The 25298-nt window shown below is 41.0% G+C and overlaps 1 protein-coding gene across 1 annotated transcript in view; it reads right to left on the reverse strand.

Moving 5' to 3' along the window:
* CPNE4 (copine 4) overlaps positions 1-24234 on the reverse strand; it is a 232144-nt gene extending 207910 nt beyond the window's left edge. Inside the window, exon 1 of the mRNA XM_027675534.1 lies at positions 24096-24234. The gene's annotated coding sequence lies outside the window, so the exon portion shown is untranslated. The remainder of the gene's footprint in view (positions 1-24095) is intronic.
* Between the last annotated feature and the right edge of the window lie 1064 nt (positions 24235-25298).

Consider the following 25298-nt stretch of genomic DNA (forward strand, 5'->3'; position numbering starts at 1 on the left):
ATCTAAAGTTTTCTAATGGAAACATCTGAAATCCAGTCTTTCAGCCATGAGTGTTTGTTTGCACTCTCCTTTTACAGTCGCTGAAGGACAAAAGGAATTCTGGCCTTTGCTTGCAAGTCCACTCCCACCAAAAATGCCAACCCACAGAGCTTAGACTACCACAGGCCAGTCTTCTCACACAAATCAAAGCAAGCATATTCTTGGATGATCTGGATCCCCTTCCTAACAGTTGGGACTATTACACTATTACTCTTACAAAAGAGTATTATTTCTTTTTTAACTGTGCATAAAAAGCAGACCATGCAGTGAAAGAAATCATGGAATCATGGTTAAAAGTGTAGCCCTGCACCCACATGCACCCATATTTGCTGTATCTTATTTCAAAAGATCAGCTGGTTTATACCTGAAAGTGTTAGCAGCTCCTTTCACCTGAAGTGAAAGGAGACTTATCAGCACAACTGTGGCCAGGTTTAAACCTTTAGGCAAACAACTCTTGCTTAGAAGAATCTAATTCCAATCTCTTTATTGCTCACCTAAGGCATTTGCTGCACTTGATAGGCTGTGAAGAAGGACGGCCAGATTGATCCCAAGATTATAGGATTGAAACTAATGGGAACTGTTACAAAATTTTAATATATGGCATCTTTCAGACAAAAGAAGACTCCAGGGAGAGCTGACCTTTGAGTGCAGAAACCTTAATAACATGTTAACAGTGAGGTTATATTTTCAGTACAAAAAGGAATGACAAAATTAGGGAGATTGCACTACAGTTGTACCGTCTAGAAATAAGACGAGGTTTTTACTAGGCTTAAGTGGATTTATAGCTTATATAAAAGACTGAAAAAACATAGAGACATAAAAAATGCTGATACAGTTGCCACTGATTTCTAGCAAATCTGTGCCAAAAAACAGTTCATAGATGATGCAAGCGTTATCTCATTTTAACTTCTTATTATACACCCACGGTATTGACACTCTTTTTAGCAGCCAAGTCCTCCTTCAGTTTGTACCTTTCCATTCACAATCATTATTAAGGGGGAGAAAAAAGCAACCGCCTGATCAAAATAAGCAGTATATTCTTCACAAACAGAATTTCATGAAATTAAATTTAACATCTGGAAATTAACATTTAACATCTGGAGGTCATCTAGTCAAACCCAAAGGAAGGAATATTTAAAAAGTCTAAAAGCCTAATTTTAAAATTTCAGAATCATTTTGCAGGTGAAACAGTCCGTGATTGATGTCAAGTTTGTTTTTTCAAATTTGCCTTTAAAAACATGCATAGAAAGTTGGACCTTTCAAACTGATCCTGTCCTGTTTTATCCCTATTGCTCTGTTCAGGAAATATTTGGCAACATCATTCATCATTTCCCACCATCTCTTGATTATAGGGCTCTACCCAGACTTATATCCCCAGTGGCTTAATTCTTTTCACAAAAAATTTCAATCCTCTCATACATGTAACAACAGGAATGGCATTAAAACCAAACCAAACCAAACTCCAAAAAAAACACGAAACAAAACCCAAACAAATGCCATGATCTTCAAAAATGTCCTTCAAAATGAAATTCAGAGCCTTCAGAGGAACAGCATTCAAGAAATGGATAAGTTTCAGAATGATCAATAGTTCATTTCACATTAAGAATATTTCTTATCTAGCTGTTCTACAGAATATGTTCCACAGCATTGTGCAGTACTCCCAATGGCTTTTATTAAAAATTCAGAATAGAATACAGCAAATTTATTGATTCTTTTTCTGGTTTTTAAATTTCCTATGATTGTAAGCGTCTGGCACCCACCAAGGAGGAGATAACAACTGGCCTACGGTAATAAGGGAATTACACAAGCATATATAAAGCATAGGCTGTCACCCATAACCACCACACATTTAAGTTAATACTGACCTGGAAAATACTTAATGCATTGGACCTACTAATAACAGTAACTGGAATACTCAGTCCTTTGCTACAAAGCCACATCAAGAAAACAGTACTGAAAAAAGTACTTTTACCTTAGTCATTCTTAGAAACATTCCTGAAAAAGCACTGGAAAGAAAAGGTGTGTGTTTATACACAGTTTTGGAGTACAGCCATGCACTTACCTGTTTTTACTGTCATGAAATGACAATGATCCTACACTAAGTCTGTACAGAAGATATTTCTGTCTTTGCACTGTTTGAAACCATTTGCTGAGGTTTCCTGTTTACTTTCCAGATCAATTATTCAGCCACATGCGTCCGCACAATATGAGTTTTTAAAGCACACAAGGCCTAATTATTGTTCTAGGTTAAATAATTAAACTAGGATTGCCAGAATGTTTATCCTGCCATTTGCATTCAAGAAAGGCTCCTGGAAAACAAGTAAAACCCAAATATTCTCCAAATAAAAGCATCTTCAGGAAAGGAGGGTGGTATTAACTTTAAGGAACCAATATTCTTTCTGTTCTGCCAGCTCTCTCCTGCCAGACCTCAGAGTCACAGTGAAAACTGAGAAAATCATTAAAAAGTCCTTGTCACACAACAGGCAGCTGGAAGATCGCTTCTGTCAGCTCTATTTAAGGCACTCTAGAGAGGGATGTGACATTTGCTGCTCACCCTCAGAATGAGCAAGAACCAGGGCTTAGATGGGCTTAAAGAGAAATATTAATATAGATGCTTTGTTCGTTAAATTCTTCTTAAAAAGTTATTTTAACTGACTGATCAATCAAGACCACAGAGCTAAGACTGAAGACTCCATAGCTTAACCTGCTATGGAGTAGAGTTCCTCCATGTTTTATGTTTATTTGCTGAGGGGTTTCTAAAGGGACTTTTGTATTCAACAACTCAACACAATCTCCCGGTATAATTAATTTCATTTGTCCTTTCTGAAAGTTCTAGACCATTTTAAGCCTTCCAGCATGTATAGTCCAGTATAGTCCCTCAAAAAAATGGTAAAGATGAAGCAATTCTAAGAAGCCCCTAGAAACAAGTTGCATATTGTTTGCAATTGTTCACATTCTTTCAAATTAAGCAAGAAATAAATTCCATAAATTCTATAAATAATTACAGCTAAGCTACTTTGCTCCTATACCCAGCCCTTATGGTCACAGCATAAGGTGCAACGGTGCATACTTCAGTGCTGGTCTAGGTAGAACTTCAATTTAATTATCTTCAGGTCACTGCTAATTTTATTCCTTTAATTAAAGACAACACCAAATATAGAGTTAGGGACAGCCCCACACTGTTTAGTGCCTAGTTTCTCACTAATTGCTGGTGGCTTTTTTTTTTTGTTGTTTTTCTTCGCTCTGTGTACTATACTGTGATTGCAAGATTATGGCAGTCAAACCCAGTTCACAGTTCAAAATGCAGATTATATTTTATTTCCTGGTGGTTGTTTTCTCACAGAACACTTTTGCCATCCATCTTTCTTTATAAAATACTCAAATTGAACCCTAGGAGCCCTATTTTCCCAGACAAAAGTGGCATTTAATGTACTTAATGCCACACTGGAGTGTAGCTGTAAATGGTTTTTCTTTTTTTTTTATTTTTCCTTCTTCATCTTCCCCTTTGTAAAGCACTGCAAGCATATTGTAAGGTAGCAGCAATTTGGAAGGTATTTCCAAATAATTTCTAAAATTACTAATTCTTTCATATTTTCATTCTTCTATACATGAAAGATGTTATAAAAAAAGTTAATTTACAGCAAGGACTAGTAGATTTCTTGACAAAGCAATCTTGCATTCCTATTATACCAAAACAAGGAAAACATTGAACTAATGTTGTAAACCAATTATGAACAGCTGAGCATAAGACAGAGTCTTACTGTAAGGTGTTCGCTTTAATAGGAAACGTATTTAACCTTTGGAATTACTTACTATGGATGTATTAAATTCACTATTAAGACGTTTTCATAATTTCTGTCTTTTTAAATGTTCTTCCATTCATTCAATGATAAATCATAGACTTTTAAACTTAAATGAAACATTCACTTTCTGATGCAGAATATCAAACTTCTTATTTGATCACTTCAAAAGATCACACAGTGATCTTTTCTGTCCTTAAGGTAAGGGCTGGTTGTTGAATTAGAACTTCAAGTTGCTGTCTTTGTCGGGGGTGGGTAGTCTATTCGTGTTGTATTTTACATTTCTTATTCTGTACTCCCCTAGTTGAATCATATCAGGATTTTAGTCTTGGTTTTCCAGGGTAAAACACTCTTGCAGCTCTTGGGAGAAAATGAAGGTGAGAAATAAGAAACTCAGCACATTGCACTGATTAGATGTTAGACTAAGGAAGATTTGATGATGTAGAAACAGTGATATAAGAAACCAGATAAAGACTTATACAATGATTCATTTTCTCATCTCTGGCAGCCATAGAAAGAGATCCGAGAGCCTATATTTCTAATTGCTACTCTGTTACTCTGTTTACTGAAAATTGGATAAGATGATGGGAAAACAGCTCTCCCCTGAAGACTGCTAGCTTGTAAAGTGGTAACAGATTTGTGGATATAAAGAAACATACATATCTATGTATCTTGTCCTGAAGCTTTATTTCAGAAGGGTTTCTGCTACTCTGTTCTCCACTCCTTGTGCTTTGCTGGTTACAGTAAAGTCAAGTGAGACTACCTCAGAGTCAGCATTTTGTTTATGGATCTGTGTCACACATGGCTACGGGGAAGATAAAAGCACCAAAGGAATCTCCTTATATGTTGCCAGCAAAAGTTTCAAAAGCATCCTGAAAACAAACATGTTTAAATAGGTCTTTTTCAGAGTGTGTTGGGATAGAGGAGATGGGTAGGGGGTGAGCACTAACTATTTGTTCACATGGTAATAGTGTTATACATGGCAATAGTGTCCCATTTTAGACTCACCCTGACCTGAATCTGTCACCTGCAAGAAAAGGCAGTTTTAAAAAGCATGGAGTCCTAAAAATGTTTTTCCCAGCCTCTCATGTACATTGTTTAATTCTTCTTAATGTTAATAGATGTAAGTTAAATGCAAACTCTAGTAGCTGAATTAATGTTATGAATGGTAGATGTTTAAAAAGAAAAAGCAGTTTTAGGAAGGGCTGTTTTTAATTCGTGAGATTATAGTTTGCCAGTTTCAGTGAGTTTCATAGACCTGTCAGATGCTGTTCTTGAATCAGAAAAGGAGATGGGAGAGTTGCTGAAAGGCCTAATTCTAAAAGACAGAGTACATGCATGATGAATTTTAAATGATGAGGTAGAGCTCTGCTTCAGGTCACTGGTGCTTATATGAAGGCTCATCAGCGTTGTGCACTGGAGGGAATTTGCTGGTGCCAGGAGCTCCTTTTGCATTTGTGTAACAGGCTGCAGAAGGGATTATCAGCCAGCAGGCAGTGCATGGCACACCGGCCTGCCCTTGGAGCTTTCCACTGAGGGATAAGTGGGCTACAGCTAGTGGCTCACAGTGAGGCTGCTGCAAGGTGTAGCTTGTAAAAATCCTGCGATTCAGTGATCCCTGAATGAAACACAGGAACTCGTGGAAGTGGAGGGTTTTGCTGTTTATTTAAAAAAAGTCGGACTGTTCAAACAAAAAAATCCCCACCTCTCCCAAGCCTGAAAAATATCTGTGTTTCCTCAGAATTGTTTCTATCTCCCTTCCTCCCTGGTTCTTGCTTTGGCCTATACTGCCATATCCCTCATTCAGCAGAAGAAGTGGGTGCAAAAGACCAGAGGTTGCCCTTGATGACCCTGTCAGCATGGCATATGAATGCCCCCTGTGTGTCAAAAACCACCTTCTGAGCCCTGTGCAGTATTTGAATGGCACTCTCTGAATGCCTCAAGTGCTGGTATCACATCTCTTCTCATTCAAAACATATCTTGATAACGATGATGGAATATTATGTGACTGTTACAGTAAATGTACTAATGCACTATTCCTAATACTATTGAATTGCATTGCCTCTAGAATAACAATGGGAGGAATTGCTTCTAATTCACACAGTAATATGATTCGCGATGTGCTCATGCCTGAACTGACCTTTTTTTGGCTCTGGCAATGCACTGATTGCTTTGCAGCCCTTTTATCAGGGCATCCTGATTAGAAGCTGGAAATGTAAAGTGAGGGATTTGGAAACACTGGTGTGAATATTTAAAAGTGGAATATTTTTTAAAAGCAGAAGGAAATTCCCAGAAAGTCCTTGTTTCGACCCTATTTCTCTCCACAAGAGTGCCAGTGTAACTCTGAAGTGCTCATATGGTGGACATCCCAGCATGTACTGTCCTTTTAAAGGAGAACAAGTATATGATTATCATACTTTCTATTCAGTCTGTGTGCATGCTTTCTCAGTTCAAGTTCAGCCACCTCTAACTCACTCATGCAAGTCCTTTTGATTAGTTAATTTATTGCCCTTATTGAATGTCATCCCGAAATTAAAAGGCTGGCGCATGAAAGCTTCGACACAGGACCTTTGCTGGGTCTATTTGTTGAGCAGCCCAGTCGTTTTAATCAAGTTACTGAATTGCCCTGTTCCATCAGGCATGGTCTGGTCTCCTGAGCCTCAAGAAACTTGGATGCAGGAAGAGGAAAATATTAAACCCATTCTAATTTAATAATCTATATTCAGAAAAGGGTAAAATTGCTTTTTAGGTAAGTAGATAATAAGAAACCAATTTTTAAAGGAATTACTAAGTCTGGAAATATGCTTTAGCAATTTTTCATGGCAAAGTGAAGTATTAAGGTAATGCAGTTCTCAAGGTTTTGACTTATAAGGCTGATTTTACAACTCTACATTACTCTGTAGAATGAAGCAAAGTGCTGTGCAAAAGTCATCCTGGGAAGTTTGTTGCAGCTTTTGAGACAGCACTCTCAGCCCAACAGATTCTGCAACACAGAGGCTGTGCACCCTTCTGGGGAAGAAGGGACCGTATTGTCTGGTGCTATGAAGATGGAAAAAATTCTTGCTGAAACTCCTAGATTAGAAGTAGAGTGGATGTGTAGGATAAAAAAAGGGAAAAAAAATACATCCATGAATATAAACCACACAAAAGACACTGCAAAACACTATAAGGTCTCTGAGTCATCGCCTGTGTTAACACCCCTTCACAAATACATACTGAAAACTGACTGGATAATTGCTCCCTGTGGCTAAAGTTATTGCTGTGACACAATATTGGGTGGGAAATACCACATTACTGAGAGGTCAAGTGGGAAATTCATATGTGGCCTCCAAAATAGAAGATCCAAAATAAAGAACCATCTTTTCAGCATGTCAATTGAAGAACGTATCTCTTTCCTTACCAGAAGAAGGATAGAGTGATTTACTGAAGCTCTGTTGAGAAGCTGAATTTGAGTTACCCGAGTCCTGTTCTGCTGACCTATCATTCTCACTTCTTGCTGTAAATCAACTTTTTAAAGTCATATCAATTAGGATTTTTAAGAAATTACTTGAAAATACCTTCCAAATTGCTGCTACTTTACAATGTGTTTGTAGTGCTTTATAAAAGGGAAGATGAAGGAGAAAAAAAAAAAGAAAAACTTTTTACAGCTACACTCCAATGTGGCATTAAATACTGTGCCACTGAATAGGGCTCCTAGAGTTCAATTTGAGTATTTTATAAAGAAAGACAGTTGGCAAAAGTGTCCTATGAGAAAACAACAGCTAGAAAATAAAATAAAATCTGCATTTTGAACTGTGAGCTGCAGTTTGACTGCCAGAATCCTGCAACCACAGTATAGTATACTGAGTAGAGGAAAAAAAAAAGAATAAAAAAAAAGCCACTAGAAATTAGCATCTTCTCAAGCCATGGTCCCAAAATGGTTTGGCTGGGTTTGTCGGATGTTCACAGGGATAAATCTTTCTTACATAGATCTGCATGCTTGAAAATAGCTTTAAACTTGTTCAGCTGCACTGGCTAATGCTGCATTACTTGATGGGGGAGGTTTTTATTAAGCAGAGATTTTTAAAATAATCAAAGCTATATGAGGTGGAGGAATCAACATAATGCTTTTGTCTATGCTGAAAAGAATTTGCTGGGACACCAAATTTAAGAACTCCTCTACCACGGTCATCATCATGATGGCTAGGCTTCGTGAACGAAGATTTGGGAAAGGCTCTATCTACATTTGTTACAAGCGCGCTGGTGGCTAACAAGGCCAATAAGAGATAGACATGTCCGATTGCAAAAGGCACAGCAGAAAGACTCCTTAGGTGGTATATTCTGCAAGACGACCATGGTCATAAGAGGTATCAATCTAACCAGACTTGCTAACATTATTTAGACCACCCTGAGCACTTTTACACACTTTAACCTCTTCAGCCTGTAGTGATACAAGGTAGGGCTTGAACACGTGGTAACACCCCAACGCACGGTAAAGCTTAATTCTAAGAGAGAGTGACAAGAGTATCAGGGTAAGGCTAGGAGACCATAGATTCTCTCCACCCACCAACCAAACGAGAACATGAGCTCAATCCCTCCAGTTTCCCACCAAGGCCCCCATCTCTAGGCAGGTCTTACCTTCTCATCTCTTTTCTACCCTCTTTCAGCTCAGCAAGCTCTGCTGGTTGGCAGCATTTTTTTTCTTACCTCCCACCCAAAGCAGCTGCTTGTCATCTCAAACAGTAATCAAAGGTGATGCTAAGTCTAAAACATCATCCACTGCTGCCGGCACAAGGTATTAAAAATACCATACAGTATTTGAAGTAAAGGACAGGCTAACTGTGTATTGAAACATGATTTAAGTCACTGTCTTCACCATTGTTCCACACACCCATCCGGCTGCCAGGCTGGAAAATGCCAAAGGACCAAAGTTCTAAAGGTTATTAGACTATCATTTATGACAATGGGAGTGTGAAAGTTGCAGTCATGATAACATAGACAACTTCAAAGAGAAGAAAATGGAAGACATGATTTTAAAAAAAGGCACACACAAAAGCTCTGGCTGTCCCTTTATGCAGCTGACAAAGGAGCTTTCTTCCCTCCTTCCCTACTACCTCATAAAAAAAATTAATCTCAAAATACAATAAAGATTGAGAGGAACAGAAAAATAATGTAATGGATTTTTTCTACATGCATTATACAAAGCAATTTTTAGCCTAGAAAGAGGTACTACAGTTTACCTAAATTGACTCTTGAGGGTATTTTACTTAGAATGAATGTTTAATAGATGTTAGCTCAGTTGAAGAAGTAAAAAGCTCATGGAAGAGAAATAGCTCTAAATCTCTTCAAAAATAGTAATTTTTCCAGAAGGGTTTCTACATGGGCTAAAAGCATACCTGTACTACTGATATATCACAAGCAACTATTTCTGCCTGTCACTTCATTTGTTTGAATAGAAATTAATCAGAATTTTGAGATCAAGCTTTCTGCTCTTTTTCTCCAATATGCACAGAACATTGCACAAATACTTTTTTAGGAGCAATGCATGTAATTGTGTGCTGGACTGGAAGTTCAGACAACCCTTTTCTGGTGCCTCACTGCCACAGATCCCTTGTATGATTACAGACAAATCACATAACCCTGCTGCCCCTCAGTTTCCAGTTAGCAGAGCTGGAGTAGCATTATTTCCCCTTTTTACACAGGATTTGAAAAAGCACAGAAGCAATATTTGTGACTCATTCACCATGGCACAGAGGAGCAACACTTATACAACATTTGTAAGAATTCATAGTCTAGTTCAAAGTGTGACTTCAAAGGCAGTTTTTCTTTTTAGTCTTCCCTTCCTTTTCTTCCTGCTTAAACCTTTCATAGTGCCTCTTCCTTCCCACGGGGCTAAAACCTGCTCCCAAATACACACCTCACGTAAGTGACACTGCGACAGGGAGTGAAAGCAGATCTGTCATCTGGTATTGCTGCCCAACCATCCCTCACATCTGAGCACCCTTTCCCCAGAACATCTCAGATCCTCCCTACAGGAACAAGAGCAAAGAAAGCTGAGAGTCACCACTTCCTCTAACAACTGGTAATACCCTGTGCAATAGCAACAGCGTTTGGAGTTTCCAATCAAGTTGAATAGGATGGGGGGAGAGCCACCGTAAATGTTTATTCAAATAAACCACCCCAACCCACAGTTTCAGTTTCTGACACACCAATTTATTCATGATTTCCACTACTTTGCTAAGTGCTTTCAACTAGAAATTGAGTGACAACTTTGTTCCCAATACTAGCGCTATTAATCCAGTTACCTGATGCTGCCTCACTCTCTCCTACAGACGGTGAGCCCCACAAGTGATGTACTCCAATTCTACACGAAACCAGGCTGAAGCCAAAAAGACACTGCACCTCCTTCCCCTACCACAGCTAGCTGAGCAAGGAAACCAGAAGGTTCTCTTATCCTCTAGCCCAGCTTTGAGTACAAGTATTTTACAGAAAAAGGAAAGTTTCAATTTACCCACAGAAAGTGCTCTAGCCACTGGCCTGTGCACCTAAATACTGGCAATCCTTGCTGTTGATTTTTAAGGCTACCTATGTGCTCTGCTGCCATGAAAGCTACTTCAGATAAAAACAAAATTTGGTTTTCAGAAAAAGAATATTTCATTTAATCCTCCCAAATATTTAAGAAAAAATTTTCATTTTTCTTTCATAATGAATAACAAGTTAGATGAAGATTTCTATCAGAACAAAGCAAACGAGCATTCGTGATTATTTAGTTTAGTGGCCAAATAAAAAGAAATAAAATACTTTATTCACCTGACCCTGAATGCAAAGACAAATGTTTCCTGACAAATGAACACCAGACAGCACCTCTGCTTCAATCCAGGTCAATGGTTTAAAGTACAGTTTGGGCTTCCCATATCTCTCAAGTCACTGAACATTTAGGTGGGGTTTGGGGTAGCAAAGTCCCCTCCACTGTAAGCAAAGAACAGGTTCAGGACCACTTGATGAAACCAAATAGCCACAAGTCTACAGAGCCTGATGACATGCATCGCAGGCTCCTGAAGAAACTGGCTGATGTTGTTGCCAAGTCACTCTCCAACATATTTGAAAAGTCATGGCAGTCAGGTGGAAGTTCCCAGTGACTGGAAAAAGGGAAATCACTCTTGTTTTTAAAAAAGGGAAGAAAGGAAGATCCAAGAAACTACCAGTGAGCCTCACCTCTGTGCCTGGGAAGATCATGGAGCAGAGCCACATGGTAGCAATGTTAAGGCATATACAAGACAAAGAGGTGATCTAAGACAGCCAGCAATGGCTTCACTGAGGTCAAATCGTGTCTGACCAATCAAGTGGCCTTCTATGATGGGGTAATGGCAACAGTCAACAAGGGAAGACCCATTATTGTCACCTACCCAGACTTCTGTAAAGCTTTCGACTCAGTCCCATGACATCCTTATCTCTAAATGGAGAAAACAGGTTTAAGTGTGGATTAATTGTTGGATAAGGAACTAGATGGACAGATGCAGCCGGAGAGTTGTGATCAGTGGCTCTCTGGCCAAGTGGAGGCTGATGGCACATGGTGTTCCTCAGGGCTCTGTCTTGAGATTGGTGCCCTTTCATGTTTTTATCAATGACATGAAAAAGTGAGATCGAGTGCACCCTCAAAGTTTGTAGATGACACGAAGCTGAGTGGGGCAGTGGACACAACAGAAGGATGGGATGCAATACAGAGGGACCTGGACAAGCTTGAGAAGTGGGCCCATGAGAACCTCATGAAGTTCAACAAATCAAGTGCAAGGTGTTGCAATTGGTCAGGGCAATCCCAGACATAAGCACAGACTGGGATCAGAGGGCAGGCCGAGAGAGTTGGAGTTGTTCAGCCTGGAGAAGAGAAGGCTCCAGGGAGACCTCATTGTGGCCTTCCAGTACTTAAATGGAGCTTATAAAGAAGAGGGAGAGCAATTTTGACATGGGCAGACAGTGATAGGACATGGGGGAATGATTTTAAACAAACCCAAATCTCTGATCTTTTAGATGTTAGGAAGAAATTCTTTATTGTGAGGGTGGGGAGGCACTGAAACAGGTTGCCCAGAGAGGCTGTGGATGCCCTGTTGCTGAAAGTGTTCGAGGCCAGGTTGAAGGGGGCCCTGAGCACTGTGACCTACTGGAACGTACTCCTGCCCATGGAGGAGGGCTTGGAACTAGGTGATCTTTAAGGTTACTTCCAACCCAAGCCTTTCTATAATAATTTTAGAATTAGAAAAATAAGAGTTATTTATTATACAAATCTGAAGTAATTAAGGGCCCTTTCAGGAATTCACCGTCTATATAAGCCAAAGTGTACAGGCAAGTAGGTATTAACAGACAATTCAGGCAGCACTTCCTGCAAGGAGCTCAGCAGTTCCATCCATCTCCACCCCTACTGACACCTTTCAGCCACTCTACTCCAAAGTTTCTGTTACTCACACGCAGTTCATTCTGCAGAGGAATCCTGGCAACCCACTCTCCACAGTGGATTACAAATAAGGCAAACCAAATGTAACTACCTCTCTCTTTACAAGGCTCACAAGACATTTTACACTGACAGCTAATGCATTACCTTTTCCACAGAGGTCAGCTCCTATGTTTTCCTCAGCACGTGGCTACTAAGAACATTTAACACAATTGTTCACTTATTCATAAGTTTTTGGCCGCATACTAATTTTTCCTCCATTTCAATACAAGAGACATGGACTTCTACCTTATTTTCCAAATGCAATTCCACTGGGCGACTCCCATCTGCTTACTTATCCATATTCAGTTCAAAAAAACCAAAACCCACCACAAAATCCAAACTTCAAAAATTCTTTGCTATCAGAGCCAGGGATAGGTCACATCAGAATCAGTTTAGAGAAACTGAATTTGTGGTCTGATGTATATCATCACTAAGCCAAGCAAACCACAATCAATAACAGATCATGTTCAACTGAAGTTTCTTGGCAACAGATGCATGAAAAATGTTAGGGCTACTCTCCCCTTTGTTTTCCCATATCTTTCAGAAACCACCGGGCATTGCCACTTCTGCAGAACTTGTGCATTCTGCTGAAAACCTACACAGCAGTAATTGGTGAAATTTTCTGGAGTGCAGCTCATACTTCAGTGAATTTAAGGAGATAAGTTACACTGCAAGTCGCTGCATTCATCTTCCTTGATTGTCTTGAACTGCAGGATAAATGGACCATTTCTAATTGATCAAACCCTCACCATTCTTTCTTTGCTTCATTCAACCCCAGTTTAGCCTCCGGTCACAGGTAAAAAAGCTGCACTCTCTGAAAAAGTTAGTATCTGACAACAGATGACAACTGAGAAAGGGGTGCAACAACATGAAAGAATTATTCACCTGCTAAATGGGTTGTTAAACATAACTGCTTCCACAACAAAACACCACCAAGATGTAAGTGCAAACAAGAAAATTAACTCTCGGTACTCACTCAATGATTCTACAGTAACTATTTGCCCACAGTGAAAGGAATTGTAGGAGGTAAGGTAGTAAAATTCAAGTCATGCAAAACTATGCTTTATGCAAATTATGATCCTAAATTCCTACAGAATATATTTGGCTTCATCATTGTCATGTATAAAAGTTACACTTACTCAGTACAAACCACGTTTAGACTTTCTTAATGCTATATAGGTAGTACTTATGTAAGAAAACTGTCAGGACCAGATTTATTTCAGTAAAAGAAGGACTCATATAGCTTAATAAGAAAGAAAATCAATACATTAACATCACAAGTACCAAGGTGAAGAAATTAAATATTTGCTTAAGGCAGGAAACAAATATCTCCATTGTGAAACTACTATTTATGAACACCAGTAAAACTTTGGTTAAACTGGTTAAACTTTGGTTCAAAGCAAATCCATTTCCACAGAAGATTAGAATAGCTAATTTTTAAATCTACCCCAGTCAACCCTACTGAGAATCACTTCTTGCCTTCCAAGTACACCTCTTTGAGCAGCTAACTCCAAAAGGTTTCAAGTGTCGTTCTTCAAAAAAGGTTTTACTGAAATTCAAAACTGGTATCTGATATTCTTGATTTTTTGTTAAACAAATAAACCAAATCCATTCACTTAGGTGACAAATTCAACCCATAATTAGGTAAACACATGGAAAAAACCAATCCTATAAGAAATTTCAACTGGATACAAGAACAATTGCAATTTTTTGTTTTGCTACTGCAGGAAGTAAAGATCACAGAGGGAAGAAGATCATTCCTCTGTATCATATCCTAATAAAACTGAGGATTTTAGGCAGCATACAGTCTTGTCATCCATTGAGTTGACTGAAAAATGGAACTAGCAGAAATCATCCTATAAAGACTGCTGCAATGCTCTCAAGCTGAATACTTAACAAAAAGCAACCAACTCACAACCAAAACAAACCACACAAAACCCCCCCACACCACACACAACCACCACCACTCCAGTGCATAAAATAATCCTTAACGAAGCAATTCCTTACACTTTACTGCAGAAGTAGTTAGAGGATGACTGATATGCCAGTCACTTCGATAACACCTGATGAATGCTTATGCCACTATGTCTGAAGCTTTAAGTGGCATCTCTTCGATGAAGATACCACAGCCTCTGTCCCTATTCATAAGGAACAGTGGGAAGTCATTCACATCACACTTTACACATCTCTAGCAGCAAGAGGGATGGCACTTTTCAAAGACATCAGACTAGTACTTGACTAACAAGGCACAGGGGCCACTTTTGTTGGCCAAAATAAATATCTAAAATTACAACAGCAAAGAGATCAAAGAGCATTAATAAATAGCCAGTTTACAAAATAGTACCATTACTAGCTGCACACTATCAGAAATCTTAGCTCAACAAAAATCCACAAAATAAAAACCACTCCCAAACAAACGACATTATTTGCACAGTTTGTTATCTTTTGTTAACTCATGAGATTTTATGTCAGAAATATGTTGACCTCCTTCATGTGCTGCATAGATATCACCAATTTAAGAAAACTTTGTCTCCTGTGTAGAAAGGATCAAACATACCTGAAAGCCTATTCTCTGGATAATTTTATAAAATCACAAAGAGTGTGGCTGAAATATCACTTGTCCCCAAAACTGAATTAACTGTATCTGAAAACTTCATGGTAGACATTCTCTGGTCTTCAAACCTCCAGATGATTGAAATCTCAATTATTTCAGAATTTTTTTTCAGTTGCACCACTGTTCCAGTTAGAAAATCTTTCCCAGTGCTTGACTCGATTTTCCACTGCAGGTAACAAGTGTTCCAGGTCTGTACATTTACAAATACAACAAAACAGTTTCTTTCCTGATATTCTCTTCCTTTCCTGACATTCAAGACAGGAATAATCCTGGCATTGTAAGTTTTGCTTTGCATTTCACAGAGTCAGAACTTTACCAGCTGGTTTTTATTAAAACCCACTTGTAATTTTTGATCCTTCTATCCCTTGGGAAATACCAAAAGTATATTCTTCTCTCATCATAAAACCTGTTCTTATTTTCTCTTCTCTCTAATTTTACCTACTGTAAAACCCTTCCCTAACCATGAAATAGCTTATAACATAGAAGGCCATTCTCACCCTCAGTCCATTGCTCCTTCACAACTCTTGTCAACATCTTGAGGTTCACCTTCCACTCTTTCCTCTTTTTCTTTTGATAGCTTTTGTGCTAGTTTTTAAAAGTTATAGATATACTTAGGTTGAAAAAGACCTTTTAAGTTACCAAGTCCAACAGTTAATCTAACACTGTCAGGCACACCACTAAACCATGTCCTTAAGTGCCACACCTATAAATCTTTTAAATACCTCCAGGAACAGTCACTCAACCACTTCCCTGGGCTTCCAGGGTTCCAGAGCTTGACAAACGTTTTGGTGAAGAAATTTTTCCTGATATGAAATCTAAACCTTCCCCGGCACAAAAAAAACGCCCAAAGTTTTCCTGATCATAGGCAATCCACATCAGTGTGACTTGTCACCTTCTAAGATCAGGCAAAGAGCCAATTTTAAACTATATCAGTGTCACAAACACGTAAAAAACCCACACTAACAGGTAAAAGTCCAGCGCAGAGAAGGTTTAAGTTACAAGGCTTCTCCTGCAGACATCCAGCTATTTTGAAAGTAGTTCAAATAACCTTGCGGCGAGTATTCACTATGTGTCCTTCTTAGGGAATCGGCACAGCATAGGTTATACTGATTTCACACCTCAGCTTTGTGTGAATCCTCCTCCTAGGGGTTCAGTTATCCAAGGCCTAGTTTTGACACAGCAGAACTGCGTAACCTTGAATAGAACTTCTAAGGAAACTGCCAGCTTGCAAGAAAGCTGTGCGGCAGTACTTAGGCTAGAGCTATGACAGGAGTGGTAGTTTGCAGCTAGACATAAAATCCTTAAAACATAGATTGTTAACAGCTCAAGGACTCCAGAAAAAAACCCACAAAAACCAACCAAATAAAACAACCCAAACAAAATAAAACAAAACAAAAGCAGCAATACTGAAAATCAGTCCTTCCAAGAAGAACCAGAAATCAACCTTTCCCAACACAGATGACTGCCAGGCCAGCAATGGTACCAGGATGGGTGTGGCTACACATGGAGATCTGGGTTCCCCAGTGAAAGAGCAACATGGACATACTGGAGAGAGACTAGCAAAGGATCACAAAGATAATGAAGGGATGGGAGCATAAGTTCCTCACATAGAAGAAAAGGTTGAGAGAGCTGGGACTGAGCCTGGAGAAGAGAAGGATCAGAGAGGAACTTACCAATGCATACAAATACTTGAAGGGAGGATGTATGGAGGATGAAGCCAGGCAGTTTCCACTGGTGCCCAGTGGCAGGACCAGAGGAGGTGGGCACAAACTGAAACACTGGTGGTTCCTTCTGAAGATCAGGAAACACTTTTTCACTGTGAGGGTAACCAAGCACTGGCACAGGTTGCCCTGAGAAGTTACAGTTTTCCTCACTGGAGAAATTAGAAACCATCTAGACATAGTTCTGGGTAACTGGCTCTAGGTGGCCCTGCTTGAACATGAGGATTGGACCAAATGACCTCCAGAGGTCCCTTCCATGACCTCCAGAGGTCCCTTCCAATCTCAGCTATTCTGTAAAGCACATGTCCTACCTAGAGGTAGTATGTCAATGCTTTGCCTGATTGCTCACCAATCCTAGTTATCTACCACACATCTCAGTCAATAAATAACTGGTTATGTATATCTTGCTTTCATAATCTCTTTGTGTACAGTAAAGGATGAACAAAGTGACCAAGAGGATTACAGCTAACTGCATTAGCTTTTCCCCATGGAAGTAGCTAGCAGGATGTCCATCTAAGAGAATCTATGCTGCTGACCAAGTACACAGAATACACAGAATAGTTCTTAAAATTCTATTGTAATGAATGCCCTGATGAAATCAGAAAATTCATAACATACAAAAGTTCATATGAACTAGATGTTTTAGCTTTCAGTGAAAAAACTGGAATGCCATCTCCCTTACCAGTCAATAGAAAACATTTAAGAACTAATCACCTAAAGACTACTTTTCCAACTAAATTCTCCTTGCAATTTATTTTATTTAATGTTGCAGTTGTTCTTATATACTGTTTTGAGTTGATGGGGAAGCATTGCTTCAGCTTATTCAGATATCTCTTCCTTTGGTCCATAGTAGAACATAGTCCATAAACAAGACTATTAAAATTACACACACACATAAAAAATATTTTCTTGTGTAATCAGTCATTTTCATATCATTATTGGCATCTAATTACAGAAGCAAGACAATATTTAATTCAATATGAAGGGATAATCTCATAAAAATATTTGTTTAAACATTTTCACATCTTTTTGTATATACTTTATTTTACAATCAGCCATTCATTACAAATCCATGTTCAGAGATGAAGTTTTAGTCTCCTATTTCTAATTATAAGCTGCATCTGACATTTCAAACTGCAGTTGCAACCTGCATATAATGAACATTTATTCTGCTTAATCTCCTAGCCTTTGACAGAGAGATAGAAAGTATCTGAGCTTGTGAAGAAAAAGAGACTTACAAATACACTACACCAGCTTCCTCATTTCTGACTACTCTGCAGTCCTGTGGCATAATTCTTTCTTAAGGAAGATAAGAAACTAACAGAAATATGTACTTGGAATCCCCATTGAAGTTAATACAACTGCTTTTGTCACAAAGAGAAGCAAAATTAAAATTACAGTTAGTCAGGCAGCAGTTAATCCAGATGAAGAGAAAAAAAGGACTTTTCCTAAATGCAGAGAGAATTATATGTGCCTTAACAGTTTCTGCTTGATCTTTCTTTGGTTGAATGTGGCCACCTCCAGCAAATACTGTCAGCCCCAACATAAAGGGCTGACATTGGATTTTATACATCTGCAAAATAATGAAGGAAAAAAAAAAAATCAAACTGTGGCAGAGCAAACCTCCCTCTGTTTTTTCAAAAAAGTGAAGCTGAGCCTCAGTCCAGGTCTTCAACATAAGCTTAAGACTGAAAGCCTTTCTTGAAGTTCAAAAAGAATATCCCCAAGAAGTTACAAACTGCCTGCAATCCATCACAGAGGACTGGACCCTACTTAAAACACTCTGACAGGCAGCTTACTTCAATTTCCTATTTCCCTTTCCCTCACTCTTCTCTCCTTCTTTGTCTACACACTAATTCCATACAACTAATTCCATAGATTTTTATAGATTTTTTTTTCTTCCTCCTTTCTTTGATCACTATGCAAAGATGAGCCTCTCTGGCCAAATATCTGGCAAGATCTCAAAGTCATTTTCAGTCTTTCTCAATGAATCTTAATGATCCCATAAAACTTCCACCATAAATTAAAAGCCAAGTAAAAGCATCTGCTTTCATCAACACATGAAGTATCAGGGCAACATCTGCACCGAGATCATATGGATGACACGCAACTCCATCAACTCGCAAATGCAACAGTAACAGCAGCAGCAATTAGCATAAAACCAAATAAGAAACAGCTGTCTACATTACTTAGCACACTGTTAGCTGAGGGTTATTAATTTGTCCACATTTCCGAGGATTTCACTGGCAGTGAGTTCAAAGTGCCAGTCACAGCCTCTACATTACAGTACACATATTATCTTACTGCAGATATTTTACAAGATATTTTTAATTCAATAAGCAAGTTCTGCATTTTTCACAGTATCCAGCTGATTATTGACAGAGTCCTTATTGATGGCAACTAACATTAACAATCCTAGTCCTTCACATTATTCTGAGTCACAGTGACTAAAGACAACAATCTTGCCCGAAGGCTCTAGACAACATAATGCAGGAGGAGAAACTCCCTCAAGTAAACTGTCTCAAAAAAGAGTTAGAAATTAATTCCAAATACTGTCCATGTCCAAGCTGCACCCCATAGCCTAATGATAGGATTTTGCCACTTTGTCTTGCCCTCTACAGATGTACAGTGAATGTCTGTCTTGCCACCTGATTACTGACAATCCATATAACATTTAGCAATCACTTTGCAGCAAATAATTCACAGGAGAAAATTAGAGAAGGCAGTAGATTAGAAAAGCATGGATTAACTGGCACAGTTGTCATGCCCAAGCAGTTCAACAGCTCATAGTCTTTTACACCAAGAAAACTTCTCTTGCTTAGGGCGCACCTGCTTTCCATTTGTCCACTGTTCAACTAGAGGGAATCTCACCCCATACTACCCTACCTATAACAGCCAGTTCCAGACCTTGCTGATCTATGAACCATAGTCATTAGTAAATGAAATGCTGTAGGTACTCCCCCTGTGTCAATTACAAATTTATTGACAACAAATGAGGAATCAAAGTCACATGGGTGGCTACAGCCGGGAACCACTGTTCCAGCTAGAAAAGGTTGGTCTGGCCAAGGGTCCTCTTACCACCCCATCCTGAGGTGCTTCTTGCACTCCTTTCAATCGGGCTACCAAAGAAACCGACAGCCGTTTTACTTCCAGCTTTGCAGGGCCTGGGTTGGCAAAGCAAGAAAGGTTAGTGGTAAGAATGGGGCGGGGGAGAGAGCAACGAGGTAAGTTAGGAAAGGAATGTCCTTCTGGTCAGACCAGCTCCTGTTCATAACCAGGCACGATGAAAGGACTTTGCTGTCGAAGGACACCACAAAAAGACCGACGTAAAGCAGCCCCTCGCTGCGAACGGGAGGGCGCGCAGGATGTGCCCTACCGGAGGAACGGATCGGGCAACTCGGGATGAGCGTCCCCGCCCCGCACTCCCGGCAGGATCTCCGCGGGGAGTGGGGAGAGCCGCCGCCGCCGCGCTCCGCCGATCCTCGGGCTCCCTCCGGCGGGGACAAGGACAGGGACAGCCCGGGCGTGGCTTCGGCATGGCGAGACCCGCCAGCCCCGTTCCCCGCCCGCGGCCGGCAGCGACACCGCTGCCCTCGGACGTCTCGGGTACAGTAATCGAAGGAAGAAGGGGTCGGGACTTACATACTTAGCGCTAGTCCCGCTTTTCGAATCAGTTCCCAGGGACTGACACAAAAACGTCATTATTGGGCAAATCACACCGTTTCTGCAGGCCACGGGTAGAACTCCCAAGGCAGTTTACTTGGACACACCCTTTGTATAATCATTTTCTAAAGGAAATCAATGGGAATTGGGTCATTTACTGCATCAGGTTTCACTCTGTATTTGAGTACTGGAAAGAAAGAGAGAAGTCCTGCTAAAATTTCCAGTAAAGCCACTTGCAATGTTATGTTTCCATTCCTGTCTGTAGTATGTACCATCCCACTCCTAGTTCATTTTTGGTGTTCGGATGGTCTCTGAACACCTGCCCTGAAATCCATTCCAAGTGCTGTACTCAGCTGCAGCAGCTGCTGTGGGTATAGTGTTTCTGCACACTCACAGCTGTGATTCAGCAAAGCATTCAAGCTTATTCACCAAAACACTTGGGCATGTGCTAGTTTTTAAGCATGCATGTAGCTCCTCTTATCTCTGTGCAGCTTTTTCTAAGCCACAAATGCCACTTACCTGTCTTTGAGAATCAAGGCTGTTTGAGAACATGCACACCACTTGGAACAATATGTTCCTGAATCAGAGCTAGATGGCAACTTCACAGCTGTGTAATGCTTGCAGCACAAAAGGGTAAGCAGAAGCACATCAACACAACTTCGTTTTCTTAAAGACAGAAACCACAAATGGCTGATTAGTGGGAGAAAACACGAGGGTCTTCAGCTACAGAAAACTGAATTTACACTGAATAAACCCCTCTCTCTGACATCAACTAGCATTGGTGGCACATTCAACTGCACCAGCAAAGGATGTTTCAGTTCCAAGGGCAGACAAAAGCGGAGCTCCTCAGAGCAGCGTGCCTTACTAATGCAGGTTTTGCTGTCAGGCATCTTGCAAAAAACCTAAAAACATTTAACTGCTCTTTAAAGTTGCATGTTGCGGTTTTTAAGAGCAAAAGTGGACTTAAAATTTGAGTCACAAATGCTTAAAGCCCAAACTTACCATATTCACAGCAACCTCAGTACAGCTCTTTGTAGGCATGTATCCTTCATGATCAAGTTAGAACTTCTTGCTTGCTTAAAGTCACTTTTCCAACAAGATACAGCGGATAACATTAAATTTTAGGTTGGCTATTTATGCAAAGTGTTGCTGACTAATGGTTGCATCAGGAACCATAATGCTGACCGCTGGCTATCTCGCATTCAAATTCCACCACTCTAACAATCCATTAACAGCATTTTTTTCGCATGGAGTCTACTAGATTATTTTAAAACATTAAAATAATAAACCTAGGAAAAGGGAAGCTATGACAGCATAATAAAATACCAATGCCTACCAAACACCATGTGCATACAAAACATAGAATAGAAAAACATTTTTTAAACTTTGAATGTTGTCAGCCAAACATTGGATGCAATACCTAGAAGAAATAGGTGTATTTTATAACATAATTCAAACAATCTCTAGCAAAAAAGGCAGACAATCCAGATCAGATTGCCAGTCTTTTGATTGACTTTTTCCACCTGGCTTCAACATCTTGGTCTTTCAAACTTCTCGAGCAACTCGGCAAGGCACTTAGTCTGTCCACATCCACAGTACTTTCCTAACCCACCCCATGAAGACAAATCAGCAATTGTGCTATATGAGTGATAGCTGCCATAGAAATGTCTCCTATAAACCAGCACTGAATGTGTAACACCACCACGTATACTCCATTAGCTTCTCTGTGTATGGAGAGCTCCAAGCTTTGGCATGATGCTAAGAAGGTAATTTTTCAGTCCAAGGTGCAACTGTCCAATCTCTTGAGCAGAATTACTTACCATAATTCACCTTAGTTCAGTGTTTCAAATTGGGGTACGTTTAAGCACCCTGTTTTAGAAAAATCTCCCCCCAAAGATTAGAAGATGGACAGTTAAGCATGATAGCTCAGCTACACAGTGGCTGCTGAGCTACACAAACTGATAACGCTTTTCACATGTATATTAAGAACCTCCTTTTGAATGTTATTAACAGCTTTCTTGAATACTGTTAACTTTAGTGATACACAAGTTGCTTCCTATTGTCCTAACTCAAGAAAGCTGTTCAGTACATGCTTGAGTTCCTGCCTCACAAAGGATTACTTTAAGGCTGTTTGTAGCTTTCCAGTAATGTGCATTTGAACTCCACAGACTACACTACAATGTTTTTTCCTCGCTTGAATAACTACATTGATCAGACTTTCGCCACCTGAAATTTCAAGGAACCAAGAACAAACTTGTGAAATGCCATCCCAAAGGAGGTTTTCTTATCTGAAAATAGTTACAGTACAAAGAAAAGCATTGGGTTTTGTTTGTTCCACCCTCACCAAGTCTGATCCTGTGTTGCTGCCACTTAAAATGCAAGGAAGTTTCCATTTTATTTACTTTCATGCCTTAAAAAAGAACCCAAACAGTTTGACAGAACTCTTGCAGCTGCAACAACAACAGAAGTTCCACGAACAACTGACTGGATTCTGTAAACTGCTTACTGTCAGGTATTTTAGCAGCAGAGAAAAAAAACAGAACAGCAGTAACTGAATAGTCAGCTCACAAGTGTGGAAATTGCAACCTCCAAGCTTTTTGAGGAGCAATGCTCTGTTTTCTGTAACATTTCTGCATAACCACACCAGAAAGCATGCTCTTTGGTGAGAGACCGTGATTACATGCATGCCTGTACATCTTCTATTACAGCTGAGTCCCTGGTTGTTGACTAGAGCTTCTGAGGCACAACAGCAACACAAGCAAAATAAAACACCTCCAGGATGAAAACAGTTGACCTGGCACCACCAGCAAAACACACGGAGCATTTCTAAATTGCAATCGCTATCTCCAATGAGTGTCACCTGCTTCTCTGTTTAACCAACAAGTTTACTCTTCTTTGAAGCAGGTAAAAGAATCCTTCCGCTCCCCTGGACACGTCGAGCGGAGAGGGCTTAAAGCGGAGCACTGAACCTAATTTGACTTGAAAGTACTTCAGCTGGACCAGTGAAAACAAGACCCAGATGCAAAGTTACCTAACTGAGCCCGTACTGCACAACTACAGCCAGTTGTGTAACAAACCTCAGGAAAATTTTGCAGCTCTTAATCAGGCAAAACTCCCTGCTGATTTCCACGAGGGAGCTCTCATCAATCAAAAGCTGCGAAAACTGAATCCAGTTTTCTCCCTTTTAATGAAAAGGTTTATTTTGAGCTACGAGAACATCAGATTATATGAACTCGGCAAACCCATAACGCTCACTTTAAAGGCATACGGAATCCGTCCTATGTGTAATCTACCAACCACAGAAAATAATTTCATCAGCACTCTGTATTTGGTAGTGTACAGGAAAAAAGACACAAGACCTAAACTGACATAAAATAATTTCACAAATAACGGACCTGTTCTCCTGACATCTAAAAGATGGATGGAACGGGCAGGGGAAGACCCACAGCTCTTTAATTATACTCCATTCCCTTTGGGCGAACGGGGAAGACCGGCGTCCCCGCCCGAGTTCCTCCCTGAAGTTGCGCGGCTCCCCGCGGCACCCGGGAAGAGAACCCACCCGCGATGCGTCCACAAGTGACCGGCGGGGTCCCGCGACCACGACGAAGCCGCGGCGGGAAGACCCTGGCGAAGCGCGGGCGCCGAAGGAGGGAGGAGGGCGGGATACGAGGCTCCCGCTCCACGTGCCCTCCGCTCCGCTCCGCGCCCGGCACCGCCGGCCGGGCACCACAGCCCGTCCCGCCAGTCCCGCCGCCGCCCGACTTCCCTCGGGGAGCGCCGCCCGCCCCTACCTGCCCGCCGGTGGCGGCGAGACCCCTCCGCCCGCGCCGGGTCCCTCTCAGCGGTCGGCGGGAGGGCAGGAGCGCCGTCCCGCCCGCAGAGCGAGCCCCATGTGAAGAAAAGCGACGGAGTCCGGCAGCTCCACCGCCGCCGCCGAGGGGAGGGGACAGAAGGAGGAGGCGGGAGGGCGGGATGCGCCGGGCGCTCCCCCGCTCGGAGCCGCCCCGGCCCCGCGGTGCCGGAGCCGCGGAGCCCGCGGAGCCCGCGGCAGCGCCCCCTGCGGGGGGCGGCGGGCACAGAGGGGGCGCCGGGGATGCTCCGGGCCTCCCGTGCACACCTCTTTCTGCCCTCCGAGCTGGGAGCACCGAGCTTTTCTCTGGTGCCATTTCAGCACACCTGGGGAGGAGGTGAGATTTGCTTGCACTGCTGAGGGGCCGCCAGTATGGGGTTAACTAAGTCCAACCAGTATTTCCAATGAGCCGAATGGTTCTAGTTGAGCATTAAGTTAAATTCGGGCTGTAACACCCACATGCCGGCAGAAGTACAAATGCCCACAAGCCGGGGAGGCAGCAGTGCCAGCCTGCGAGAGTGAAACAGGCTTGAGTGGTTGCTGAGGGGCCACTCTCCCCCTGGCATCGGGGTTCTTGCTGACTCTGCAGTGCCTCGCTAGATGTCCTAACAGGGAGAAGGGATAGGATGGCCCCAACTAAGCGAAAAGAGAGTTCTTACAGTCAAAAAACAGCTCAAGGACTTGGGATATCAGGATTCACTGTTTGACTTTGCCTACCTATGGCAGCCACTCAGTTCTTGATCTACTGAGCAACTGTGTCAATGCCGTAGTGTGTTCTTGTGAAAAATCTGGCTGGCTTCCCAGAAATCCTCAGATTACACAGGGAATTGGATTTACACTTGTCAGTTAAACAAGTGCCCAAATATTTGTGGAATACAGCATCTTTGTGCCATAGCTCCCCATCTGTATAATCTAATTTCCTCTCCCTACCTCACAAGAATCTGATGAAGATAAAAATTCATAGATCTATCTGAGACACACCAATTTGAAAATGATAGAGCTCCCAGAGCATGTCCACTGAGATACAGATGCTGCAGTCATCCCCCAAACAGGCATAAAGATATAAACACAAACCATTTTGATAAAAGGGTACCTCCAGTGATGAAAATTTTTCAGGGAAGGAGTGCAAGACAGAAACAAGTCA

Source organism: Neopelma chrysocephalum, unplaced genomic scaffold (assembly GCF_003984885.1).
Source record: "Neopelma chrysocephalum unplaced genomic scaffold, ASM398488v2 Primary Assembly neopelma1_26, whole genome shotgun sequence".
NCBI lineage: Eukaryota > Metazoa > Chordata > Aves > Passeriformes > Pipridae > Neopelma > Neopelma chrysocephalum.